Source organism: Dermacentor variabilis, chromosome 6 (genome assembly GCF_050947875.1).
Source record: "Dermacentor variabilis isolate Ectoservices chromosome 6, ASM5094787v1, whole genome shotgun sequence".
Taxonomy (NCBI): Eukaryota; Metazoa; Arthropoda; class Arachnida; order Ixodida; family Ixodidae; genus Dermacentor; species Dermacentor variabilis.
The window spans coordinates 99,120,571-99,143,934 of NC_134573.1; positions in this window are offsets into that span (position 1 = coordinate 99,120,571).

The window sequence follows — 23,364 nt, forward strand, 5'->3', positions numbered from 1 at the left end:
CACTGGTAACGAGCTTGGCACAGTACCACAAAAACATGTCGTCAAAGCTGTTGGTCAAAGTGATCTCTCAATGGTATTGCCCGAGACGTCGACGGTAAGTGAGAAATCGTTTCCGAATTGATTCCTTGAATAAATGTACCATTTCTCTTTCCGTTCATCTGGCGCTACTTTTGCGGTTTTATTTTTTATTTTTATTTCGCGGACTGAAACGTCAAGCCTTCCGTTACAATCGTGGTCGACATCAATTCGTGTGAATGCGGTAAGTCAAATCATGCTAACGTTCTCAAAAAATAAAGGCGATGATTTCCTTAAAAATTTACGCTTCAAATAACATTGACGCTAAAATAAATTCCTGGGTCCCAGCGCAAAGCAATCGCACTCCACCACTTTCCGAAAGAGTCGGTCGGTGCACCCAAGCGCAGCTAATTGTAAACAGTGATATCTACGTAATTATTCAAACTTGCTTTCCAAAGCTTTCTGAGCGTTAATATTTGACAAGACATGATAAAAATATAATTTCTCAGCCAAAGCCTCCCTCCATTTATATATTCTTCGAAATAATTTGACCTATATAAGCTTAACAGGAGCAATGTATCCCCGCATTTTAAACATTGCCGCTTCGATTATGCCTTAAACTTCACCACAGTGCACCAGCGTAACTCATGGGGAAGCACTTTAGAAGGCACCCAAATTTCGACAACTTTCCGTTTACGATATTGGGAGGGTACGTGTTTTTATTAACCTGCGTATTTATGGCACCTAGTCATAAAATGTTCGGCGTGTTGTACCAGAATTTCGGCTGTGACAAAGACAGAGTTGTAACACAGCAGGAAAGCAACAAACAAGCGATAAATTAGTGATATACACCGGCCTGTTCTGCAAGGGCTTACCTACTTGACGTAGCTAACTTAAAGTAATTCGTCAATAGGGACGGCTTTCTAAAATGTCAAATTCTAGAATGTTCCCCCCATAATTAGGCTAGTGCACTGCAGTAGAGTTCGTTGAATGGCCGCAGGGGCATGGTCTATAATTCTGGTTTTATGGGCAGATGAAGGATTAAGGGTAGTGTGCGTCAATGCAACGTGCTCATAGCTACCTCCTCTTTTTGTCCGATGAAGTGCACTTTTCAGGTCCTAAATAGTTAATTACAACTCGGGGAGCTTCGTATACACACAGCAGCGAAATGACGTTGCATCACTTATCGATTGATGAGGACCGCAGAATCTTTTTTGCCAACATCAGAAATTTCTGTGGTATGAATGAAATTCATGATGTATGACATCAGCTTCTGTTGTCGCAGCAGTTAAATCTCGCGACAGAACTGCGGACGTCACAACAGAAACATTCCATCGCGACTAAGGAGTCCGAAAATGGCAACGGAAACCTTCTGTCGCGAGGAAAATGTCACCACAGGCGCCCCCCCCCCCCCCACCCATCTTTACTTTCTCTCGCAACTACACAACTTTTCTCATTGCCACCGTAGAGCGTTCCATCATGATGCTCAGCTCTTTTAAATGTTTGAGTTTCGCATCGTTGGTCTACCTTGTACGTTTCTTTTATAGCGCTGTATTGACAGGTGCTTTCTCCCACTCCAGCTATACTGATAGCACCGATGCTACTAGTGACGCCAACGTGGTGAATGATTTTGTTTTGTAATTGTACCGTTACCACATGACAGAAACACTCGGCCCACCAGACCCCTGAAAGTTGGCCACTGATTCAATTCATTGCACCTACGGCCACGGCAGGGTGCCCATTCTGTTTTGTAAGATGTGACCAACGGACTTGTGTGGATTGTTACGCTGACAAAATATTTAGTCTCCCAGAAGTACTGCGTATGTTTTTTCTTGGCGGACGAGCATTTCTGGGCTAGACCGCAAAGCTGCGCAAATATCTTTCTCTCTGAGGTATTTGTATTCTTACATGGGCGTTACCGCGAGACGTTGGTACCCTGTCTAAATGAGTATACTTATGCACGAATGTTCGTTTGGCTATTTCGAACTGAACACACAAATTATATGCGTGCTGAAAAGTATAAACAGCTAGGGACAGCTGTGTAAGTTACCAGTAACAACCGTTATAGCGTCTCCGGTCGCCTTTGTTTATTTCTGCATTTCTTACCTCAAATATGGAAAACAAGGGCAAGGCGGGAGATGGAAAGTGAAGGCGATGAACAAAACGAGAACAAGGTGAATGCAGGAGCCAACAGTTCGACAAGTGGACCTGTCTTCTTCAAGGCGGCATATGCCGCCCTCGCCAGAGTATATATAGATCGGGTTCTCCTAAAGGGGAGAGGGCGTAAGGCGGGTGGGGGCGACAACGAGCGAAGGTGTGTTAGCGGCGAGGGCTAAGAATTGAGATTAAAGGAGTGCTATGCACAAGGCCAGTGACACGGTCGTCTGTCCATCATATGTAAGCGGCCGCGTATCAGCCGGCGTGTCAAAGGCGTGCACAGCAACCCTCTATTACTTGTTTCTCTATTACATGTCAAAGGTGTCCTTGCGCACAGCATCTTTCATTTTCAGTTCTACACCCTCGCCGGTAACAGACCTTCGCTCGTAGCCGCACTCACCCACCTTACACCCTGTCCTTTTTAGAAGAACCCCACCTATATATACTGTGGCGAGGACACGATATGTGGCCTTGAAGAGGACAATTCCACTTGACGAAACGTTGGCTCCTAGTGTCACCTTGTTCTCGTTTTGCTCATCGTCTTAAGTCGAATAGATGTGTTAAAGCAGAGTCAATATTCCAAGACTTCAAACAGTTCTTACGGATAGTAACAACACTATTGCTCTTACGTACCAGAAAGGCGCCAGGTCACGTTGCGGAGTGAAAACGGGCCTTCACAATCAACGTAAGAATTCAGACAGCATAGAACGATATTTTGCTGCTGACGTCGTTAAATTGTGAAAATTCTCCTGCGTTCAGTGTCGTGCTGTGATAAGATAAGACACTCAATTCGGAAGTGATGGGTGGTAAGTTAGAATTGGACGTGGAAATTTTATAGTTTTTGTTCCTACTTTCTTACTTTTTCGCAATAAGAAATATATGTTTTTAATAATACTGCAATTCAGAGCGTTAGTGAAAATAAATGCCTTGGTCTTGTTTTGACACCCAGTATGTCTTGGTCGAAGCACATAGATGTAATAACCTCAAAAGCACTGAAAAAGTTAGGCTATCTGCGCCGAACATTGACCGCTGCCCCAAGGGATACTAAACTACTGATGTATAAATCACTAATCCGGCTTTTACTCGATTATGCTGCTCCCGTATGGAATCCACACGAGCAGTGCGACATTAATCAAATTGAGGCCATCCAAAAGAAAGCGATTCGCTTCATATGCCGTAGGTACGATAGGGATTTTTCATCGTATACAGTGCTTTCATCCCTAGGCTTACAACCGCTCCAAGATTCACTGAAGTTTTTGCATTGCATTACTAACTCTTCTTGCCGTATATCTTCAGATACCTACTTAACTCCAGCCAGACCATCTAATACTAGAAGTCACCATCAACAAAACGTCGCACCTTATTTTGCCCGTACGGACACATTTAAATACAGTTTATTTACCCGTGTAATAGAGTACTGGAATTCTTTGCCTGGTCCTATTCGTTCTCTTCGTTTAAGCTTATTCTTGGCGGCCATTGAATAGTTTTGGTTTGCGTTGGTTTGTAATGTTCGTATTGCCTGTATTACTTACTCTTTTCATTTCTCTGCCTTTAACACCTACTCCTGCAATAGCCCGATCGGGCTGCGGTATGTACAAATAAAAATAAATAAATAAATAAATGTAGTCCTAAAGAGCTGTGTGTCATTTATTTGAACTGCAGACTTCAGACAACAAGATATCTGACTCGAAAACGACCCAAAATATGACACAACTGAAATTTTCTGTTGTGTTTTTCACCTAGGTTGTCATCGAAACCTAACCGCTAAGATCAAAGCTCATGACTCGGGAAGTTGAATTGCCTGGTCATCTTGCGACAGGCGCTACGCATGTACCGTTTCATTTATAAATGAGCCTTTATGCCGTCGCGCTGGAGGCAACTGAATATAAGTTCAGTGGCGATGTACATATTTATGAAAGCTCGGAAACTTGCCAGTCCCCAAAATCAGTGAGCGAGTGACATAAACTCAGATTCAGTCACGACTTTAACAGAAACTAACAATGGCTTTATTTAGAAACGGCAAATGTCCACCTGCCAGTTCTTCGTAAGGAAGCTGGTTACAAAGTCGGGAAGGCGAAAAGAAAATGGGCAATCAAGAATATAACTGAGGAGACTACTGCGAAAATTCTGTTTGTTTTGTGAGCACGCAACACGTTTTCCTGGCTTCCCCCTTTACGCGAACCAAGCACGTGTCTCGCCGTGTTTTCATACACGATACGCGCACAGCACAACCAACACCGCCGAGAAATAGTAACGTCCGCGAACAAACCTCGCTTGCACTGCGATGTTCTCAAGCGGCTATTTCATAACATCTGGGCCGGCAAAGGAGTCTCTGTGCTCCGTAATCTAGCTGTATATCACGACAGCACCTTTGTGTACATACACGTACAGTGGGTTCGACACAATGATGCGGTTGGTTCTTGTTCATCTCTAAAACACCTCTGTTATTCTAAGTTAATTATTGGTTTTACTAGAAAATGGTAATTCCAAAGCTAGTGAAGCACCGCAGGTGCTACCGAAAGGATCGCCGAAGTATTGTGGGTAAGCACATAATGCTTTCTGGCTTAAAAATTTTCTGGAACGTGCGAGCAAACTTGACCTTCTATTGAATTAGCTACGCTTCATAGAAGTAAGCAAGAAACATCCACGTGAGCCTCAAAAAACAGTTGGCTTAGCTGCTCTATAGAGCAGATCGTTTGCGTACAGTGGCTGCGAAAGCGCACCGAATGCATTTTGATATTTGCGTTAGTTTCTCTCGAAGAACCATCGTCATGGATTATTCTTACTCATCTACGTACATCGCAGAAACACTCAACGGTATTTAGTACAGAAACAATAGTGGCGTAAGGTCGGTCGCACGAGTGGAACCTAAATCATGGCCGAAGGAAAGAAAAATGCACTTTTAAGGCCTCGCGATGCCCCTGCACATAATTAGCGCAGAGAAATTACGCTTTCGTACTTGTGCAGTGAGAGCGCGTTTCCTGAGTTTGATGCAGCTGTGACAGGTTTTCGTTTTCTCAATGTCACACACTTTGGACTGACCCTCAATGTCACACACAGCACCATATTCTGGAGGTAGACCGTATATTTACGATAAGCTGTTTATGTTTGCAGCGCCGCAGTCGCGTTGAAATTTCGGCACTTGTAAAAGAAGACATCGAGCCTTTCCGTTGAAACGCTTTCTTAAGACGAAGGGTGGGTGCTTGTTAAGCTTTCAAGCTGCTTGTCAGCTTATAAGGCAGGCTTTATGTGGTTTAGCTTGTAGAGGTGTCTCCACACTTGAGAACTGAGAGATGGGCCTTTACATTTTGTCCTGGCAATTTTCGGATTAGACGATAGGCTGCCTGTGAGCAACTGTCGCAGCGCTTGACCAAGGATGTCGTTTTAGCAGTGCTAGTTGCGAAATGGTCGTTCGCATGTCTTCATCATTTATTTTCCCTTAAGGGCCCCTTTCAGGGTATTACATAGGGGGGGGGGGGGCAAAGGCATCAATAAACATTATGATCATTATTTCATTTCATTTTTGATTTCATTTTAATGCTTTAAAGACCCCTTGATAGTGGTAATACATAAGGGGTGGGAATACATTAGTGCATATTTTGCATAATACGTAACTGAACACGCAAACAACAAAAAACTGCATGTGCTAAAGTGCCACATACGTCAGCGCAAATACATAGCCATAAGTAACACAAACTTAAGTTGCACGAGCATATAAATCTGTTAACACAAGTCATTTTCATTGAGAACAGTGCGCAGTGACACTCTCCATGAACGTACAAGGGCAAATGATGGCGGAGATTTGGTGGGGCAGATTGTTCCAATCTGTAGCGGTATGGCAAAAGAATGAGGCGGAAAAGGTAACAGTGCGCATGCGAGGGCGGCCCACTTGAAAAGGGTGGCGTGTACGATTAGATGTTCGGGCTGCGGGAGGATATAGGGTGGTTGATTAAGCGAGCTGTGATAAAACTTATGGAAAAGTGAAAGGGTCGCACGAGTGCAATGGTTAAGTGGAGTGCAATGGTTATGCAATCGTTAACTTATTTGACATCTGGGCATCTGATAAATACGTGAGTTTAAAAACAAGTAAACGCTTCGTTGTGGAATCCAGGTAAGGTAGAATAATCTTTCCTGGGCTTTTGCTTTGGTTTTTTACGTACACATGAAATTTCGCAGAACTCTGTGCACGAGACATTTTGGTACGCAATGTCCATAGTTTTTGTGGTTGTTGTATAGGAGATTATTGGTACGAGGACGATGATGCATAAAAGAGAAGACGTTGACGAACGTTGAAACACCTGTTTTATTTTTGTATGCAAAATGTATTTGCACCCGATTTTATAACGTAAATGTACACTATTATCTGGTGCAGCTACTTATAAATTACTGCCTCTTGTTCTTTTGGAACAACAGACTGCAGCTCTGCTGTGAATTAAGATGTGTCGCCAATACCACGCTGCACAAGGAAGTGCAGTCGTCATCTCTCTTGCGCAGATATTGTTTTATAACTGTGCGAACATTCTTTAGAAATCGGCAAGCACCGATCACAAGATAAGGAACCATTTTTGTTTCCCTGCCGGCGTTATACATTTAAGTTTATTGGGCAATATGTCACACACCTCCGGTTTTTTGCAAAACCTGAGGTCGTATAACGTATGCGTATACCAATCTGCCGGTGTCAAATTTATGTAACTGAAGACACAAGCATCAGGACGTGACTCGCAGCGTTGTTTGAACAGGACAATGAGACGCTTTCCTCGTGCAGGAGGTCACTTTTGTCAGCTTTAAAAGCGAATAGGATTGTCTTAATTGGTAGGTCTTTTCAATCTAATTTGCTGACTAAAAACGAGAAGCATGCAGAAGTGCAGAGTGAGGTTACGATGGGGCCGGGCTAGCGGAGCGAAAGTAGATAACCTGATGAGGAGGGTGGTGCAGCGTCGGAGATTGGCCCGCTTCCTCTTGCATAGCTCTCAGCGTATGGTAGACAAACCGGCGGCATTCAACGGATGGGTACAAATAATAGGTAAAACGGATCGTCAGCGAAGAAAATTTGGCAGAGAAAGGTCCTGTACGTGCTGATAGGGCTCAAGAACCTTAAAGTGCCACGGAATAATTTTTATTGTATGCAAGCAAATTCATTATCCCCGGCAGCACTGACTAGCCAGTGCCAGAGTGATTGGCCGGCACCCACCTTCTATTCACTTTGGAATGGGGCCGTCTCCAGCCATTCTGAATGAAACTTCAAGAAAAGTCACGCATTAACACTTTATGCCCTTCTCTTGATTTACTTTCTGCCTTACAAATTCCATCTTCATATACTAGTGCTTCTGGCGCATTTCGTGGCGTTTATATTATGCCTGCGAAAACGAAGTGCAAGAACCTTATCAATTGTCGTGATAACAGATTCATTATCCTGATGTTCATCACTGACTGCCAAATTTTGGAGGAGGCATAAGCTCGGCTTTTAAGAGTGGAACGCAAAAGCATTCAATGATCCCCGACTGCTTCTCACTCTTGCCGGTCACTGCAGCGTATAATGGCGTAATGTTAATCTGCAAACGCAGGCAGCAATGGCTGTGCAAGAAGACGTGCTTTAAGGTTCTTTATTTTCTTCTCCTCCTGTGCGGAGGCGAGCGCCATCTGCGTGGTCCTGGAAGGAGCCGAGTGGAGTGCGCCGTTCTGTGATTGGTAGAAATGCTTCAGAAGGGAAAACTTCAGAAGAGGAACCACTGCACAACGTTTCCACTTTTCTGACGAAATCAGCTGCTATATGATTTCCCGCGTGAGCTGCATGCTGCCTCGCCAAAACTTGAGCACGTTTACAGAGAGGCACGCAGGCGCAATTACGGCAATAAATGACTAAATGGCTTTGTGTGGCGTTACGAATGCCAATCGGGGTCTCCCCTATGCACTCGTTTACACACCTACCGGTTTGTCCAAGAAATTTACCAACGCAAGACAGGCGAATCTGGTGAGCTACGGATGTGACGCGTAGAACAAAACGTCTTCTTTGTTTAAGAGAGCCCGATGCTCCGATGCGGTCAACGAACCCAAGATAAGAAAACCAAAGTGACGCCTGCACGCTGCCTAATATCTTTCAGTCGATTGGAGACATCTTGCACATACGGGAGCTCTGCAAACCGGCGCCTTTTACCAGGCGGGCACCGGGACTTATCGCGCTTGTCATGTTTGGTGCGCATAAGTTGTTCTGCTTTGCCAGAAATTACGGCTCTTGGGTATCCAGCACAAGATAGGCGGCGAAACTGTATTGCGTTACTGCGTTGCATCACATGCAGGCAATAATTATTGAGGCTATTCGCGAGGTATATATTTATAATTGCTCTCTTGACAAGCTTTGAGTGTGCCAAATTAAAGGGCGCGAAAGGTTAAAAGGCACAAACTGACATCTAGAAAGCATAAAGAAATATTTATAGGGAGCTCAAGCGTCAGCTCCAGAGGCAGGAGCTCTTTCTTAAATATGTTTAAAGTTTAATGCTATTGAAAGTCAGCGAAGTGTGTGCCGTCACTATTAGCCCTCGTCGTTCCCCCTGTACGGGGCTTTGATTATGATCAACCAACTTGCCCAAGCCTCCATCTTTGTTAGCTTTATTTCTAGTACGATAGGCCTTTCTTCTTCGTCTCTTTCTTGTTCTCCAGAAATTCCTACCCTTTCGTTCTGACTTATTGCCTTCGTTGTACGACGAGCTATTCATTCGTCAACTGCATCTGTGTCAATATCCTGCCTCTGGAGGTGGCCGCCTTTTGTACCTGGTTCAAACCCCTTGTCGATATGGCTTGAGGTTCTGTAGGATTCTGTGCTCAGAATGGCAACAGGAAGCGTGTTTCTACCACTGCATCCTTTTTCTTCAACTTCACTGTTCTTATACACCGTGTACAGCAAATCTTAAGTTGTTTAAGTTGTTTGATATTGTCAATACAACTGCTCAATTTCTATGGCAACATGGCCTTCTACTACTACGTGCCATTACACTAAAGAAGTAACCACCACTGAGGAACAGTGTGCACATCGTTGGTGATGTGAATCTTCAAAACGTGCAGAATATATTAAGCCTTGCACCAAAGTTCACTGTTGAAACTCGAAAGTCGCTGTATGAACTTTTCGCCCTCGCCAGGCAAGTTGCAGGACGTGCCCGGATTCCCGGTCTGAAAGGTTTGTTGCAGATGGTGTAGATGTTCTGCCCCGTTGTAAGCCATTGATAAGGTTTTGCGGACAAGATTTGTTGCATCTTTCTTGAAAGCACAATAGTTCTCTTTTACCTTCTCAGAAGAAGCTGGTTTCCCTTTCTTGCCTTTGGGTGATTTGATTTCTAACGCCACCCTTGCCATTAATTCAGCTCTTAAACATGACGACAGTATTTTCCTTCCAAACGTGAAATCAAATGCAAAAAATAAAGAAACTTTGCACTACCCTTACCCTTGAGAAGCTAACTAGAATAATAGAAAAATAATAAGCTAAGCTCAGACGTTTTTATTTCAGCTAAAACGCATAAGCTCGACTGCGATTTGCGGGTCATCGTAAATGAAGCACCGACTTGGCAGGAAGCTGTTGCCATGTCTGCAAGATAAATTTATTTTTCTAATCATTGGCGATCATTTCCTCGATGTGGATTCTGGCCCAGTTATCAGTTTTTTAAGAGATAGTGTTGAGGGACTAAATTGTTTTCATTTGATGTTAAAGATATCTAGTATTCGCTTCCACATTAGAAGCTGCTACTCTTGGTTGAAGAATGCATAGGCGGATTTGGATCGGTTGCCTTTTAGCATGCTGCAGGTGTTTCTGTTGGCGGTTTCCTTGCATTTGTAATTTTTATTTGCAAACCAACTTTCACTTCAAGGAACGAGCAAATTATATCCAAAGGAACGGCGTTACTATATGCCTGGTGCTAATATCAAGTGACAGTTACCTAGCTCATCATGACTCCACTATTCAAGGTCGCCTGGACGCGTCCCTGGTTGTCAAAGTGTCGAGGCTTGGGAATGACGTGCTAGTGTTTACTGATTTTACAGATCCCGCTTTAACGCTTGCTATTCGTGGAATTGGAGACATTTAAGAAAGAGCTGCAAGCTCTCGAACTGACGCACAAGCTACGATGAATCATTCTTTACGTTTCCTAGATATGAGGCTGTGCCTTTCGAGCAAACGTGCGTGCTGGTCTCTTCTAAACGAGGAGTAGGGGAGAAGGGGGAATGCCACTCTCACCCTTCAGCTCGGCACACTTAAAGGTTGTTAAGCGAGTGATTATAAATTTATGCCTTTTTAGTTGCTTCAAGAAATCAGGCCCGCGTGGGATGCCGCAAAGTTTTCACCAGAGGTTGGCTGCCAATCTTGTGCTGGATACCCTATGGTCATAACTTCCGCTTGACCAGAACAGGGACGCTATAATGTAAAGCTATTTGAAACTTTTCTATTCCAATTCTGCAATCAGCCCTCCGCGATTGGTCAAAAACTTTTTTGGACCACTCCTACTTCACGTGTCTGTAACGCGACGTCACGAAAACCGCTACAGCACCCCATCTGATATGACGTGACACACTGATTATGCATGACTTCACCAAAGAATAGAAAAATTGTTATTTCTTATTCGACGCCTTTTCCCCATAAGCCCTCGGCTATTCGTCAAAAGTTTTCCGGCTGCACCCACTTCACTTGTCTGTCACGCGACGTCACCAAACCAAAAAAGCTCACCGAGTCAAATTGACGTGTACACGTTAAAGGTACATTAATATGCCTAAAAAACTGAATTATGTTGTGAATATCCGCAGGCTTCACCGATCTGAAAGGAATAAAATATGGCTGCCGCCCATCGCTCAGGCACTGGCTACTCGTGCCTGCCGGAGAGCATGGGTTTGTTTGCGTATAAAAAAAACTTTTGCCATAGCCGTGTAACATTTTCGAGCGTTCGGTACGTTTCCGACCTCGTTCTTCCAATTTTTTTTTTTCTGAGGATCCCTTTCAGCGGCATTCTTAAGCTTCCGCTGCATGCCGCCGCGATTTTCGACCAGACACCTCAAGAAAAGTAAGGGAAAGCGGACCAACTGCAGACGCTGGCAACACCCTTTTCATCCAGCTATTGATTTTGAATGCAGTGGCTCGGCCCCATAGAATCCCTCTTCACTTCAGCGTGCTCCTCGACTCTTGTCAGCCATTTAGATTCAGTGTAAGCAATGTTATTAGTTTTTCAAGCAAACAAAAGTGGCCTCCTATACCGAAGAGAGCGTTTTATTGGACTTTTCAGACCGCCTGATGCTTGCATCAGTGATTACGCAAGTTTGACGTTAAGAAATGGGAATAAATATGTAATGGAATAGTTTTCCGTAATAGGGCCCCAGCTTCTCAAGTGCACCAAACGTGGTGCGCCCGTTCAGTCACGGTGCCAGCCCGATGAAAGAGGCTGTCTTCAGTGCTGCTATATTTTATTTATTTGTTTGCTCCCTATTATTTCTCACATCGGCTGAAAAGGATTCGGCAGCTCGCGGGCCTCATTTTGGTTTTCTTAGCTTGGAAAAAGCCATCAAAACTCCGCAAACATACGAATGCGCCTACATCGCATCGGAATCTTTGCTCTGTTAAGCACCAAAGGCGTTTTGTGCCATGCGCCACAGCCGTAGTTTACCAGATTTCCCTGACATTCCGTGGAAAATATCTTTGGTAATACTTGCAGAAGCTTAAACTAGCAGTTGTGGTAGCACCATAATTTTCGTGACTGAGGCTGAGTGCCTTGCTTTGAACTTGCTCAAGTTTTGCCGCACGGCTTGCAGCTCACGCGACAAGTCATAGCCACTGATTTCATAAAAAAAATTGACAGCTTGTGCGTTAGTTCCCCTTATGTCCCGCTGACAACTGGTGAAGTAATGTATCTGAACAGACTGCAATAGTAATGTGCGTTTTTCTTTACGCATGAGTATCTGCTTAGTACAAATGAATTGATGTTAGGGCCTCCTTCTCTACTCTTCTCATTTCATTTCCTGCGCATGTACCATATCACGTATATATAAGTATGATCTGTCTACGTCATTAAATAGTGTAAATCAGTGCTTTGTGTCCTCTCTCTGAGTCTTCTTTCTTTGCGGTGTGCGTGGTTTTAATATTGACGCTGAGACGTTGTTGTTCTCGGGCTCCTTCGGCGATCTGAAGGTCGGCGGCGACATTGAAATCCTCTGTGGCGCTGATGTTCGGCAGCACGGGGTCAGTTATCGACTCCGGTTTCTTTCTGGAGGGCAGCATGAACACAGTTATCTGCGATAATATGTATTGCAATGCTATGTTCTAAGCAGAAGTTGTCTCACGTCTTGTGTTCAATATTGACGTACAGTATTAAACTGTCGGCGAGAGATTTATTAAAGCGCACAACAAGAGCATTCGCCTCGTGGTTATAGGCGGTGTTCTAATATTCTAGGCTTGTTGTTGCGATGTATGCATTAAAAGCCGTCCCACAGTCCGTGATGAGAATTTCTTCGGCGATATGTCTTATTGGAATGGTCAGGACAAAACGTTCGATACTTTTGCAGCGCGGCTAGTGGGAGGGGATATAGTTTCGGCGTAACGACGTAATAATGTCACTGGAAGCTGGATGTCAAGAGTTGTTGTTCTACAGATGAATTATTTTGCGACCTTCATTATGCTGCGACAACATTTACCGGACGTAATTCTCGGCGTGGACTTCACACGCCAATACGGCACAGTGCTCAATCTAAAGTACAAGTCGGTAACGCTGTCCACAGGTTAAACGATACCGCCCGATAGCATCCCAGTCGCTGTCCGTTGAGTGTAGTTGAAGATGAAGTCAGTATTTCGCCTCGCGTCAGTATCATGAACTCCGTCGGTGTCAAAGCAACCGGAGACGAGGAAGGGCATCGCAGAAAGCGACAAATACTTGCGGCTCGGCCGTGATTTCGCCGTCGTGAGAGTAGTCATTTATTTGTTTAACGGAAAAGCTTACGCAATGGTGCCGAACTACAGATTCAGGTTCTTATTGTATGAATATAAAACTAACTTATTAGTTTATTGTTTTTTACATAATAAACAAGTATTCTTTATATTTCCGAAACATGTTCGCCCGAATGAGCCGCTTAGCATGAAAGTGATATTAACGCACTTAAAAGACGTGGACAATAGTTAAAAATACGACACACACATGGCATCTTTACCTATCGCCCGCGTCTTTTGAACGCATTTACATCATGTTCGTTCTAAGTGAACTCGCCTAACCAGGTGTACTGACCAGCCACTTAGGTGCAGCAAACAATCATTTGGCTCTACGCCAAATAGCGAAACATAACCGTGGATTGTCAAGAGATATGGCATGCAGAGCATCTCGGGCGACATTCGAATGGCCGCCGTTGCCTTATAATCGTCAAATCGTTAAAAACAAAATAAAATATTCTTTTTGACGGTCGCAAGCTGAAAGGCGCCAACAATTGCATTGGTGAAAGCTTTTCTTGGCCCCTACAAAAAGCCCAAAACATCTCGCTTTTGCTAGGAGCAAACGAGTCTTAGTCTCGCTGCGCTGTAAACCTTTCTTGATACGATTAACAAGTTGTGTTCATGGTGAGATTAGTGATAATGTAAAGTAGGTGTCCTGTATCACTCACTGCAACATCGACTGCTAACACCGTCAGCTAAAACTGCCTCTCGTCCTAAATTTTCCTTTCCCCTGATTCGCGCAAACATGCGAGGCTTTCTTCCTAAACCTGACGTAGGGTATAATACAGTCCTTATTTCTGGATGTAACATGCTGAACTTGCCGAAATCTCGCTAACAGCTGATGTACCCAGCACCAAAGTGGCCGGTTACCGTGTCTTCTGCAGCAATAGTGGCCACTTGAGAAGCTAGAAATAAATAATATATGTATAATACCAGGCTAGTCTAGGTTAATCTTGTTAAAAAGCACGAAATGTAACAAAGAACGGAAAAAGAACGGGACTAAGGCAAGTGCCCTTTCGTCTACCCTTTTTCCGTCATTATTACCTCTACGCGTGCTTAAGCGGACGGAACTGCAACAGCGGTGGTGTGCTTATCGTCGTGAGCTATAATGTGCGCTGTTCTGTTGTTGACAGTCGAAATTATTTTAAATACTATAGATGGTTTTCCGCACCAGTCAGCACACAATCTTCCTTGGCCTGTGTTACCACCCCCCTTCCCCATGTTGTGATACACGCTTCGCAGTTGAGATGAACAGCATTGTATATCAACTTATTGCAAAACGTACTAACGCGTAGATATTGCTGCTTGGTTACTTCAATTTCCCTCATATGAGCTCGCACGGCAATAAAATTTCCTGTCATTATGACTTCGATAACCATTTTATTATTTTTCATTAACGTTCAGATGAAACAACACATTACTCACATCAACAAATATCATGCAAGACATTGCTAGTGTCTTACGTCTACTGCTAACAATCCTAATCGTTCTTCTTCTATGTTTAACCTCCGTGAAATTAGCGACCGATAAATCATACACACTGATTTCACCTTGTTCTTGCCCAAAACGCGATACTTATATCTAATAAATCAATCCGCCTGTATGATGAACACAACAACGAAGCCATAAACAATTAGTAAGATCTTGATGAGGGCTAGTTGGTTCATACTTAGAACTGAGGTGAAACAGCGCGAAAAAAGACGAAGACACGAGGAAACAAATACCACAGACAAGCGCTGTGGTATTTGCGCTGCGCTTGTCTGTGGTATTTGTTTCCATCTGTCGTCGTCTTTTTTCGCGCTGTTTCACCTCAACCATAAACAATGGACTTGCCTCTGCTACCCTTCTTTTGACCTAATGCCCACATTCGTTCTCTTCAGTTGAAAATGCCGGTATTTCAGAAAAAATGTTGAGCTGCAAGCTAACCGCATTCCGATTGTCTACACCGAGCTAAGTGTGACAAACCTGTCACAGTTGGCTGTGACAGGTGTAGTGCCAACTGTGGCGCCACAATATTATGAAGGTTAGAGGCAAAAAAAAAAACGACCTTCCCATCGCGAAAAAGAAAAGGTTGTCCAGTGTCCTTAGGAAAACATTACGACGCGGAGCATACCCACCTCTCCCATATTCGCTGCGAAAACCAGTCGTTCATCTATGAGACGTCGTCTTATGTCGTAATTGCAATCCCAAAAAATGTTTACCGATTTTAAACGCCACGATATCAATCACTCTTATTATCGCCGACCATTGCAGCTTAGTAATCTCTGAACAAGCACGTGCTGATGCATTTAACATTGGGTCTTCCTCGATGTTTGCCATAGGACCTGATGCTCCCCTACTGCACACCTACAACGTTTTTAAAATATTCCACGTTACCTCTTGAGTTCAGCGAGTGTGACATCAAAGTTTCAACTGTTGAACAAAAATCACCATTGGGATTACAAAAGAATAATTCTCAACTACTAAAAATATTTAAAGTAGGTCTGTACAGCCTCTTTCCGGTTAATCTCATTGCAGGGTTATTCTCCTGCAGCATCCCCTCGATTTCGGGAGGAAGGGCAGGTTGTTTGAATCTACAAAACCGGTAATAAAACTCACCTCTCAACTACCGACAAATCTCTCTAACTAGCCTACCCTGCATGATAATGGAACAGGTTCATCTTCATCATAACCATCATGAAGCTATATTTATGGTCTCTGCAATACGAAGATCGCTCCCAGAGATGTTTAATTACCCCTGTCTTGCGCGAGCTGATACCAAGACGCGCCTGGGAATTTCTTCATTTCATCATTCCACTTAATTATCTGCCGTCTTCTACTGCACTTCTCGTTCCTTGGTACCCAATCCGTAAATCTAATGGTCCACCGGTTATCTTCCCTAGGCATTGCATGGTCTCCCCACCTATATTCTTTCCCTTAATGTCAACTAGAATGTCGGCTATCACCGTTTTTTCTCTGATCCACACTGCTCTATTCCTATCTCTTAACATTGCGCCTGCTATTATATACACGTTATTTACAGCCAAATAATACATTTCCTTTACTTCAAACTATCTTTTCCACCCATTTCATAATGATCGGCAGCCTATTTTTTGTCCACTGCAGGACGAAGGCCTCTCCCTGCGATCTCCAATAAGCCCTATCTTATGCCAACAGGTTCTAACAACCGCCCGTGAATTTCCTAATTTCATCACTCCATCTCGTCTTCTGCCGTGCTCGACTGTGTTTCCCTTGTCTTCCCTAATGGTCCAACGGTTGTCCAACCTGCGCATTACATGACCTTCCCAGCTCCATTTGTTTCTCTTAATGTCAATTAGAATATCACCTATACCGGTTTGCTCTCTGATCCAAACCGCTCTCTTTCTGTCTCTTAACGCTATGCCCAGCATTCTTAGTTTCATCGCTCTTTGCGCGGTCCTTAACTTGTACTCAAGCTTTTTTGTCATTCTCTAAGTCTCTGCCTCATATGGCAGCCCCGGTAAAATGCACTGATTGTACACCTTCGTTTTCAACGATAAGGGGAAGCTTCCACTCACGAGCTGACAATGTCTGCCGTATGCGATCCAACCCATTTTTATATTTCTATGAATTTCCTTCTCATAATCGCGGTTTCCTGTGATTAGTTCACCTAGGTAAAACGTACTCGTTCACAGACTCTAGAGGCTGATTGTGACATTAACGCGACAGCGTTAAGGAGCTCGTCTCGCAGGAAAGCCGGTGTCGTTGGCATCGGTGTCGGCGTCGGCGGCGTTGGCCGTTAGCGATAAATCCCGGGAGGCACTTCATGAATGAAAAACAACTTGCAAGATGGTCTAGGTGGGAATCGAACCAGGGTCTCTAGAGAGTGAGACGGAGACGCTACCACTCAGCGACGAGTTCGATGCTTCAAAGCGGTACAAAAGCGCCTCTGGTGAAGGCGGTGTTGCCTTAGAAACGCGCCGTAGAATGTTATACTGCCGTGTATATCGGTATTTATGACCATGTAACTGACAGAAGTCGCAGTTACACGAGTAGCGAAGAACGTTTCCGCTACGTTTCTTCGGCGCTCTGCGCACAAGCAGAGCCATCTTGCGGAAAACACAGAAGACCCCCTCCTCGCAATGTGCGGCGCTGCCTCGAAACGTGGCACGCCACCCGCACGCTTCTCCCCTTCGGGCCGTGCGGGGACCGGTGCGAGGATGCCCCGCTACCCTTGCGTTTAATAAGTTTTCTCGCTCTCTCCCCTTCCAACTTCACTCGTCACTCGCACCCTCGTGTTTTGGCGACGTGGCTCCTCTTTCCGCTCACAGCGCGATTCCTAGCTGCAGCGTCCGATGTGGGACGCCTCTGACCTGATCGCTACGCCATAGCGCGTCTGGTGGGAAAGCGTCCCCTGCGATGTGTGCCGAGCTGCTTCGGAGGAGTCATGCGTCTGCGTGGTGCTCCCAAGCGAGATAGAGGACGATCCTATCGAGGCGTCAGACCCATGATCGCATCGGCCTTCATGGCGCGTCGCGTTCAGGCTTTCCGTGCTGATCACGACTTTTGCCTCGCGTAGATAATTTCACCCTCCGAGACACCGAGTTCTTTGGTTCGTTGCGCGTGCTCAGGCGCACGTTTCGCTGCCGCGCCGAACGCTGCGTTGCTCGGCGCTCACCGCGTGATTGGTGGGTGCAAAGTCCGGTGCAGGGCGCCTCATAAGGGATCGCTGCGCCGTAGCGCAATGCCTTACACCCCTTGGGTCGTCGACGGGAACGCTATCGCGTTCCATTCTTGAAGGCGAAGCTTAAGCGTCCTCCAATTTTTATTTAGTTCTTGTTCCCTTGGCTGGTTATTTATCATTATCTTCGTCTTCTGCATATTAATCTTCAACCCTACTCTTACACTCTTCCTGTTAAAGTCCTCAATCATTTGTTGTAACTCGTCCGCAGTAATGCTGAATAGAACAATATCATCGGCAAACCGAAGGTTGCTGAGGTATTCACCGTAGTTCCTTACTCCTAAACCTTCCCAGTTTATTAGCTTGAATACTTCTTCCAAGTGCGCAGTGAATACCATTAGAGAGATTGTGCCACCCTGTCTGACCCTTTTGTTGATAGGTATCTTCCTTCTTGTGTAGAACCAAGATACCTGTAGAAACGTAGTATATATTTTTCAAGCTATTTACGTAAGTGTTCTGTACTCCTTGATTACGTTATGCCTCTATGACTGCTGGTATCTCTGCTGAACCAAACGCTTTTTTCGTAATCTATGAAAACCATATCGAAAGGCCTATTGTACTTCGCGAGTTTCTCGATAACCCGATTAATGACCTGGATGTGATCCATTGTAGAGTATCCCTTCCTAAAGCCAGCCTGTACCCTTGGTTGACTTAAGTCCAGTGTTGCCCTTATTTTTGGAGAATATTTTAATAAATTTTATATAGTACTCAGAATAAGCTAATGGGCCTATAATGTTTCAGTTCTTTAACCTCTTCCTGTATGTAGATTAGTATAATTTTTGCATTCTTACAGTTTTCTGGGACCCCTGCAGTTGATAGACACTTCGTATAGACAGCTGCTAGTTTTCCTGGCATTATATCTCCTGAATCATTCATTAAATCGACTTTTGTCCCATCCTCTCCTGCCGTTTTTCCCCGTTTCAAGCATTGCAAGGCCCTTCTTACCTCACCTCTAGTTATAGGAGGAATTTCTGCATACTGTTCGTTATTGTTTCGAAAAGAGTACTCCTGAGTCCTCTGGGTAGTGCCCAGATCAATATAGAATACTTCCTCTGCTCTTATTATACCTTCGAGATTGCTGATGATATTACCTTGCTTATCTTTCAGTGCATTCACCTTGGTTTGTCCTTTGCCAAGTTTCCTTCTCACTGATTTCAGGCTGCCTCCATTTTTTACAGCTTCTTCGGTCTTTCTCACGTTAAAATTTCTAATGTCGCTAATGTTCACTTTATTGACCAGTTTCGACAGTCCCACGGATTATATCTTACCTATAAAGTGCGATACTTTCATTATATGTCGGTTCTTTATTAGGTCCTTTATTACTTGGGAGAGCTTGCCTATTGGTTGCCTTGGTTCCTTGCCTGCCACTTCAATTGCTGCCTCTGAAACCAGTGTACTTAAGGTTTCATTCATTACCTCTATGTAATCTTCATCTCTCTGTTCTAAGGTTGCATAGTTGCTAGCAAGTACCAGCCTGAATTTGTCTGCTTTTACCCTTACTGACTTTAGTTTTGCCTGTTTCTTCTTGACCAATTTTAGCCTTTCTCTTTTCAAATTGGGGTGAATCCTAGCCCACTCGAATCTATGATCACTGCAATTTACGCTACCTCTCACTTCTACATCCTGTACTATAAGGGGAACGGCAGAAAGCATGAAATCAAATTCATTTCTTGTTTCACGATTAGGGCTTTTCCAGGTCCACTTTCGGCTGCTACGCTTCCTGAAAAAGGTATTCATTATTCGAAGCTCATTTCTTTCAGCGATTCCTAATAATATCTCCCCTCTAGCATTCCTAGATTCGACGCCGAACTTGGCAATTGCTCGTTCGCCAGCCTGCTTTCTCCCCACTTTTGAATTGAAGTGGCCCATTACTAGAGTGCACTGAGTTTGCAGATTTCTCATCGCAAATTCAACATCTTCATAAAAGTGATCTACTTCATCATCATTGTGACTGGCTGCTGGAACGTAGGCTTGAATTATCTTTAATATATACCTCTTATTAAGTTTGCTTACAACTACTGCTGCCCTCTCATTATAGCTGTGGTATTCGTAAATGTTGCCCGCTATGTCCTTATGGATTAGCAATCCTACTTCATATTGCTTCTTATCTGGGAGTCTCTTTAGCAGAGGACATGGCCGTTAGTCAGCACTTCAAGCCTCGCCAGTTCTTCTAATCTCGCTAAGGCCATTGATATCCCAAACAACGTCTGATACTTCCTCAAAAAGAGCTGCTAAGCTAGACTCACTCGATGGAGTTCGGGCATTAAAAGTTGAGAGGGTCAGTTTCCATTCGCACCCTGTCCAGACCCGAGATTCTCAGCACCCTCTGCTGCGTTACAGATCTGACCGCCGCCTTGGTCAGGTGCTCCGCAGTTGCTGGGGACTTAGGGCCATGGTTTAGTTGTTGCAGTCATTTTAGAGGGCGTGGCTGTGTACTGCACCAGGGAGGCCAATTCCCGTTCTGGTGAGGGAGTGCCTTTGTTGAGGCTTAGTGGGCTTTCCTAACTTGATTGTACCTGGGTTAGTATATCCCCACTTGCTCTCGGCATCTTTTGTCGGTGTCAGGCGTCACTCCAAGCCTGCAGATGTAGTGTACTCGAGGAGGTGAAATTTACGCTCACCCCTTTCAGATAAAAAAACAAAAAAAACAAATCGAGAGGATTCGAACTTTCGATGAAGGTAACCGAGCATTCGGCATAGCTCCGTCCGATAATCCCGTAGGCGGCGAGGCTATCTTCTCGTCTACAAGTACAATCCATGCCTAAAACTTGGCATTAGGCATGTAGGCATGCCTACATGCCTAAAAACGTTTTTTTTATCTGTTCGCTCTAGATGTGCTTTTCTCATCGCCGATGCGTAACTTGATATAGAACGACTTCTAGATGGCTCTGGCTTCGTAGTTCCGCAATCACACATGCGCAGGCGGCCGTGAATTCGGCTGTGCAAAAACTGAAGAGCCGATTCTGACTCGCGTTAAAAATTATAACATTGCGCAGAATACGCTCGCTTCGAGTAGGTCTAAGTCAATTGCGTATATCTCAACTGCTTGAAAACATGCTTGAATGTTCCGCCCAATAAGGGTTTTGCTTATCGCAGCCGCTGACATGGCATAGTATTCCTCAATGGCTCTAACATAGAGGTATCAGTGTTACCCGTACGCATGTGACCATTGACCCGGCTAGATATACGATACATCTTCGGCGAATTTGAACAATATTTAAATTTAGTGTGCAAAAAAATAACTTTCAGCACTTACCGGGCATTTACTAGTCGCGTATTGACGGAGGCACACCAAACAGCTCACGGTCTCGATTGCCTGTCTTACACATCGGAGAAGTCATTCCTAACGAGGTGGAACTGATACTCAATCACCGCCCAAGACTGAGGTGCCAAATGAGAGAAGCATGCCTTGGCAGAGACTTTCACTCAAAGGCCAAATCCTCAGAGTGGGGAGACGGGCCGCTAAAAATGGTGTTTAGCCGCGCGTAAGAAAGCCGGCCTTGGAAGGCGGTCTTGCACTATGGTTGGAAAGCGCCTATACGTCGCCTCCCTCAAGCTACAGCGCATGCGTCTGCGAACAGTTAGACATTGTTTGTACACAGGGCTTCCTTAAGATTTTTGATGCCAAACACAACTAGCTATGTTCGGTCAAGACTTGCATATTTAAGTCCATATTGCAACTCAGACCGAAGCCATCATTCTGGATTATGCAAAAGCATCTGATGGGCTACCTCAGCAACGATTTCTTCTGAAACTACCTAAGCTGAAACGCCCTTGTGGCTAAAACTGGATAACAATATTCTCACTAATCGCTCACAGGCAGAGCAATGCAGCAATCACACTTGTGGCCGCCTATAATTAACATCTGGCGTCCTCCAAGGAGCCGACTTAGGGTCTCTGCTTTCTATAGCGAAGCTGTATAGAGCTTGGTTTCCCTTTTTTTCTTCTTGCGTAAAAGAGGTTCGTGCCGACAAAGAAGTCGAAATTGCGACACCACCAGCTCGTCAGTGAGCGCGCCGGTTGCACATGACTCCGGTGTAGCCGCGTCGACGTCTAGCCTTTTCCTCCTCGCGGTAATCGGGGTCCCGACGGGCATCGCGAGAACGCTTGGCGTCGGCGGCCAGCTCGTCGTCGATGGTCTCCTTCCGCCGCCGCGGTGGACATTCCCGTTTCTGTTCGCGAAGCCGATCTTCGAGGGCGCGCTGCTGTGCTCGTGAAGCTAAGTGCGATGTGTGCGCCTCTTTACTGTGACGTCAACATCGCCTGGCGACTGTATCAGAAGTTGCGTTCTGGCCTTTCTATGTGTGCGACGCGCATGTGCATATATGTTAAATCAATATACTCATCACTATACACAGGTTCGCTTGTCATCCACCTTCACACAGTGTGATGGCATATAATTTTCTTACAAATTGCTTTTGGCAGATAGCATCATTCTTGTCCTTGAGCTGAATTTCCAATAATGACCTGCTTTCTAATGTTTCCTCTCAAATGCGTATGTTCACCGACAATTGTGTTATCTATCGTAGCATTGCTAATGACTCTGATTATAAGGCTCGATAAGATTACCTTAAGAACGTGCAATTTGGTGCAACGACTTGCTAACCACACTTGACCCCTCTATATATGATGTGTTTTTACCCGCCACCAAAATGTCCTTAACCATCCCTACAGGAAGAGTTACACTGCCCTTGAAAAAGAGAACACATTTAATTATCTGGTTGTCACTCTATCCTGCAATCGGGATTGGCGCGCTCATATACCAGGTATACTGCCGCCACCCACAATGCCAACAAAATCCTCGGATTTTTAAAAGCCACCTACATCACGCACCTAGAGATACAAAACTCCAGAATACGAAGCGCTTGTACGCCCAAAACTTGAGTACGCGTCGCCTATCTGGACCTGTCATCAAACAGACCTTATCAATGCACTCGATGCCGTCGATAATCGCTCGGGAACACTTCTTCATTCATCCTACTCGCATCACATTAGCAAGTACAGTCAGGTTTAAGCACGCTATGATCCGGCATCGCATCAAATCACCAATCGTGTTTCCCAAGTTGTATTATAGCTTGCTTCATCGTGCAAAATAAGTGCTACTCCCCCCTCCCCATCCCCACCACGCGTTTGCCGCATAACCCTGCGACATGCGTGACTTATGAATTTGACTTTTAATTGGATGAGCTTGTGGCCTGCAGTGCAAGAACAACTCAGAGCAACACCAGGGGGCGGTCACAGTGGTCGATTCTCTATATCTGATCAGCATGTCCGATGCGTCGGCTGTGTATACATGACTCATTTTACAGACTAGCGTTATCGCTAATTCTCGCGCATGTTCTAGAATGTACACCACTATTGCCTTTGCTCAAGCTATCTGATTAGGCATAGGATATTTTGCTATACAATCGTCGAGAGCATTCCAAAATTTTCCTATACTTCAAGGGGCATCTTGCACCGAGCGATAACTTTGTAATAGTGCTCAGCCGGTGAAAACGCTTTCAAAAACCACAAACAATGTACGCGTGCCCATATTGCGTGGGAGATG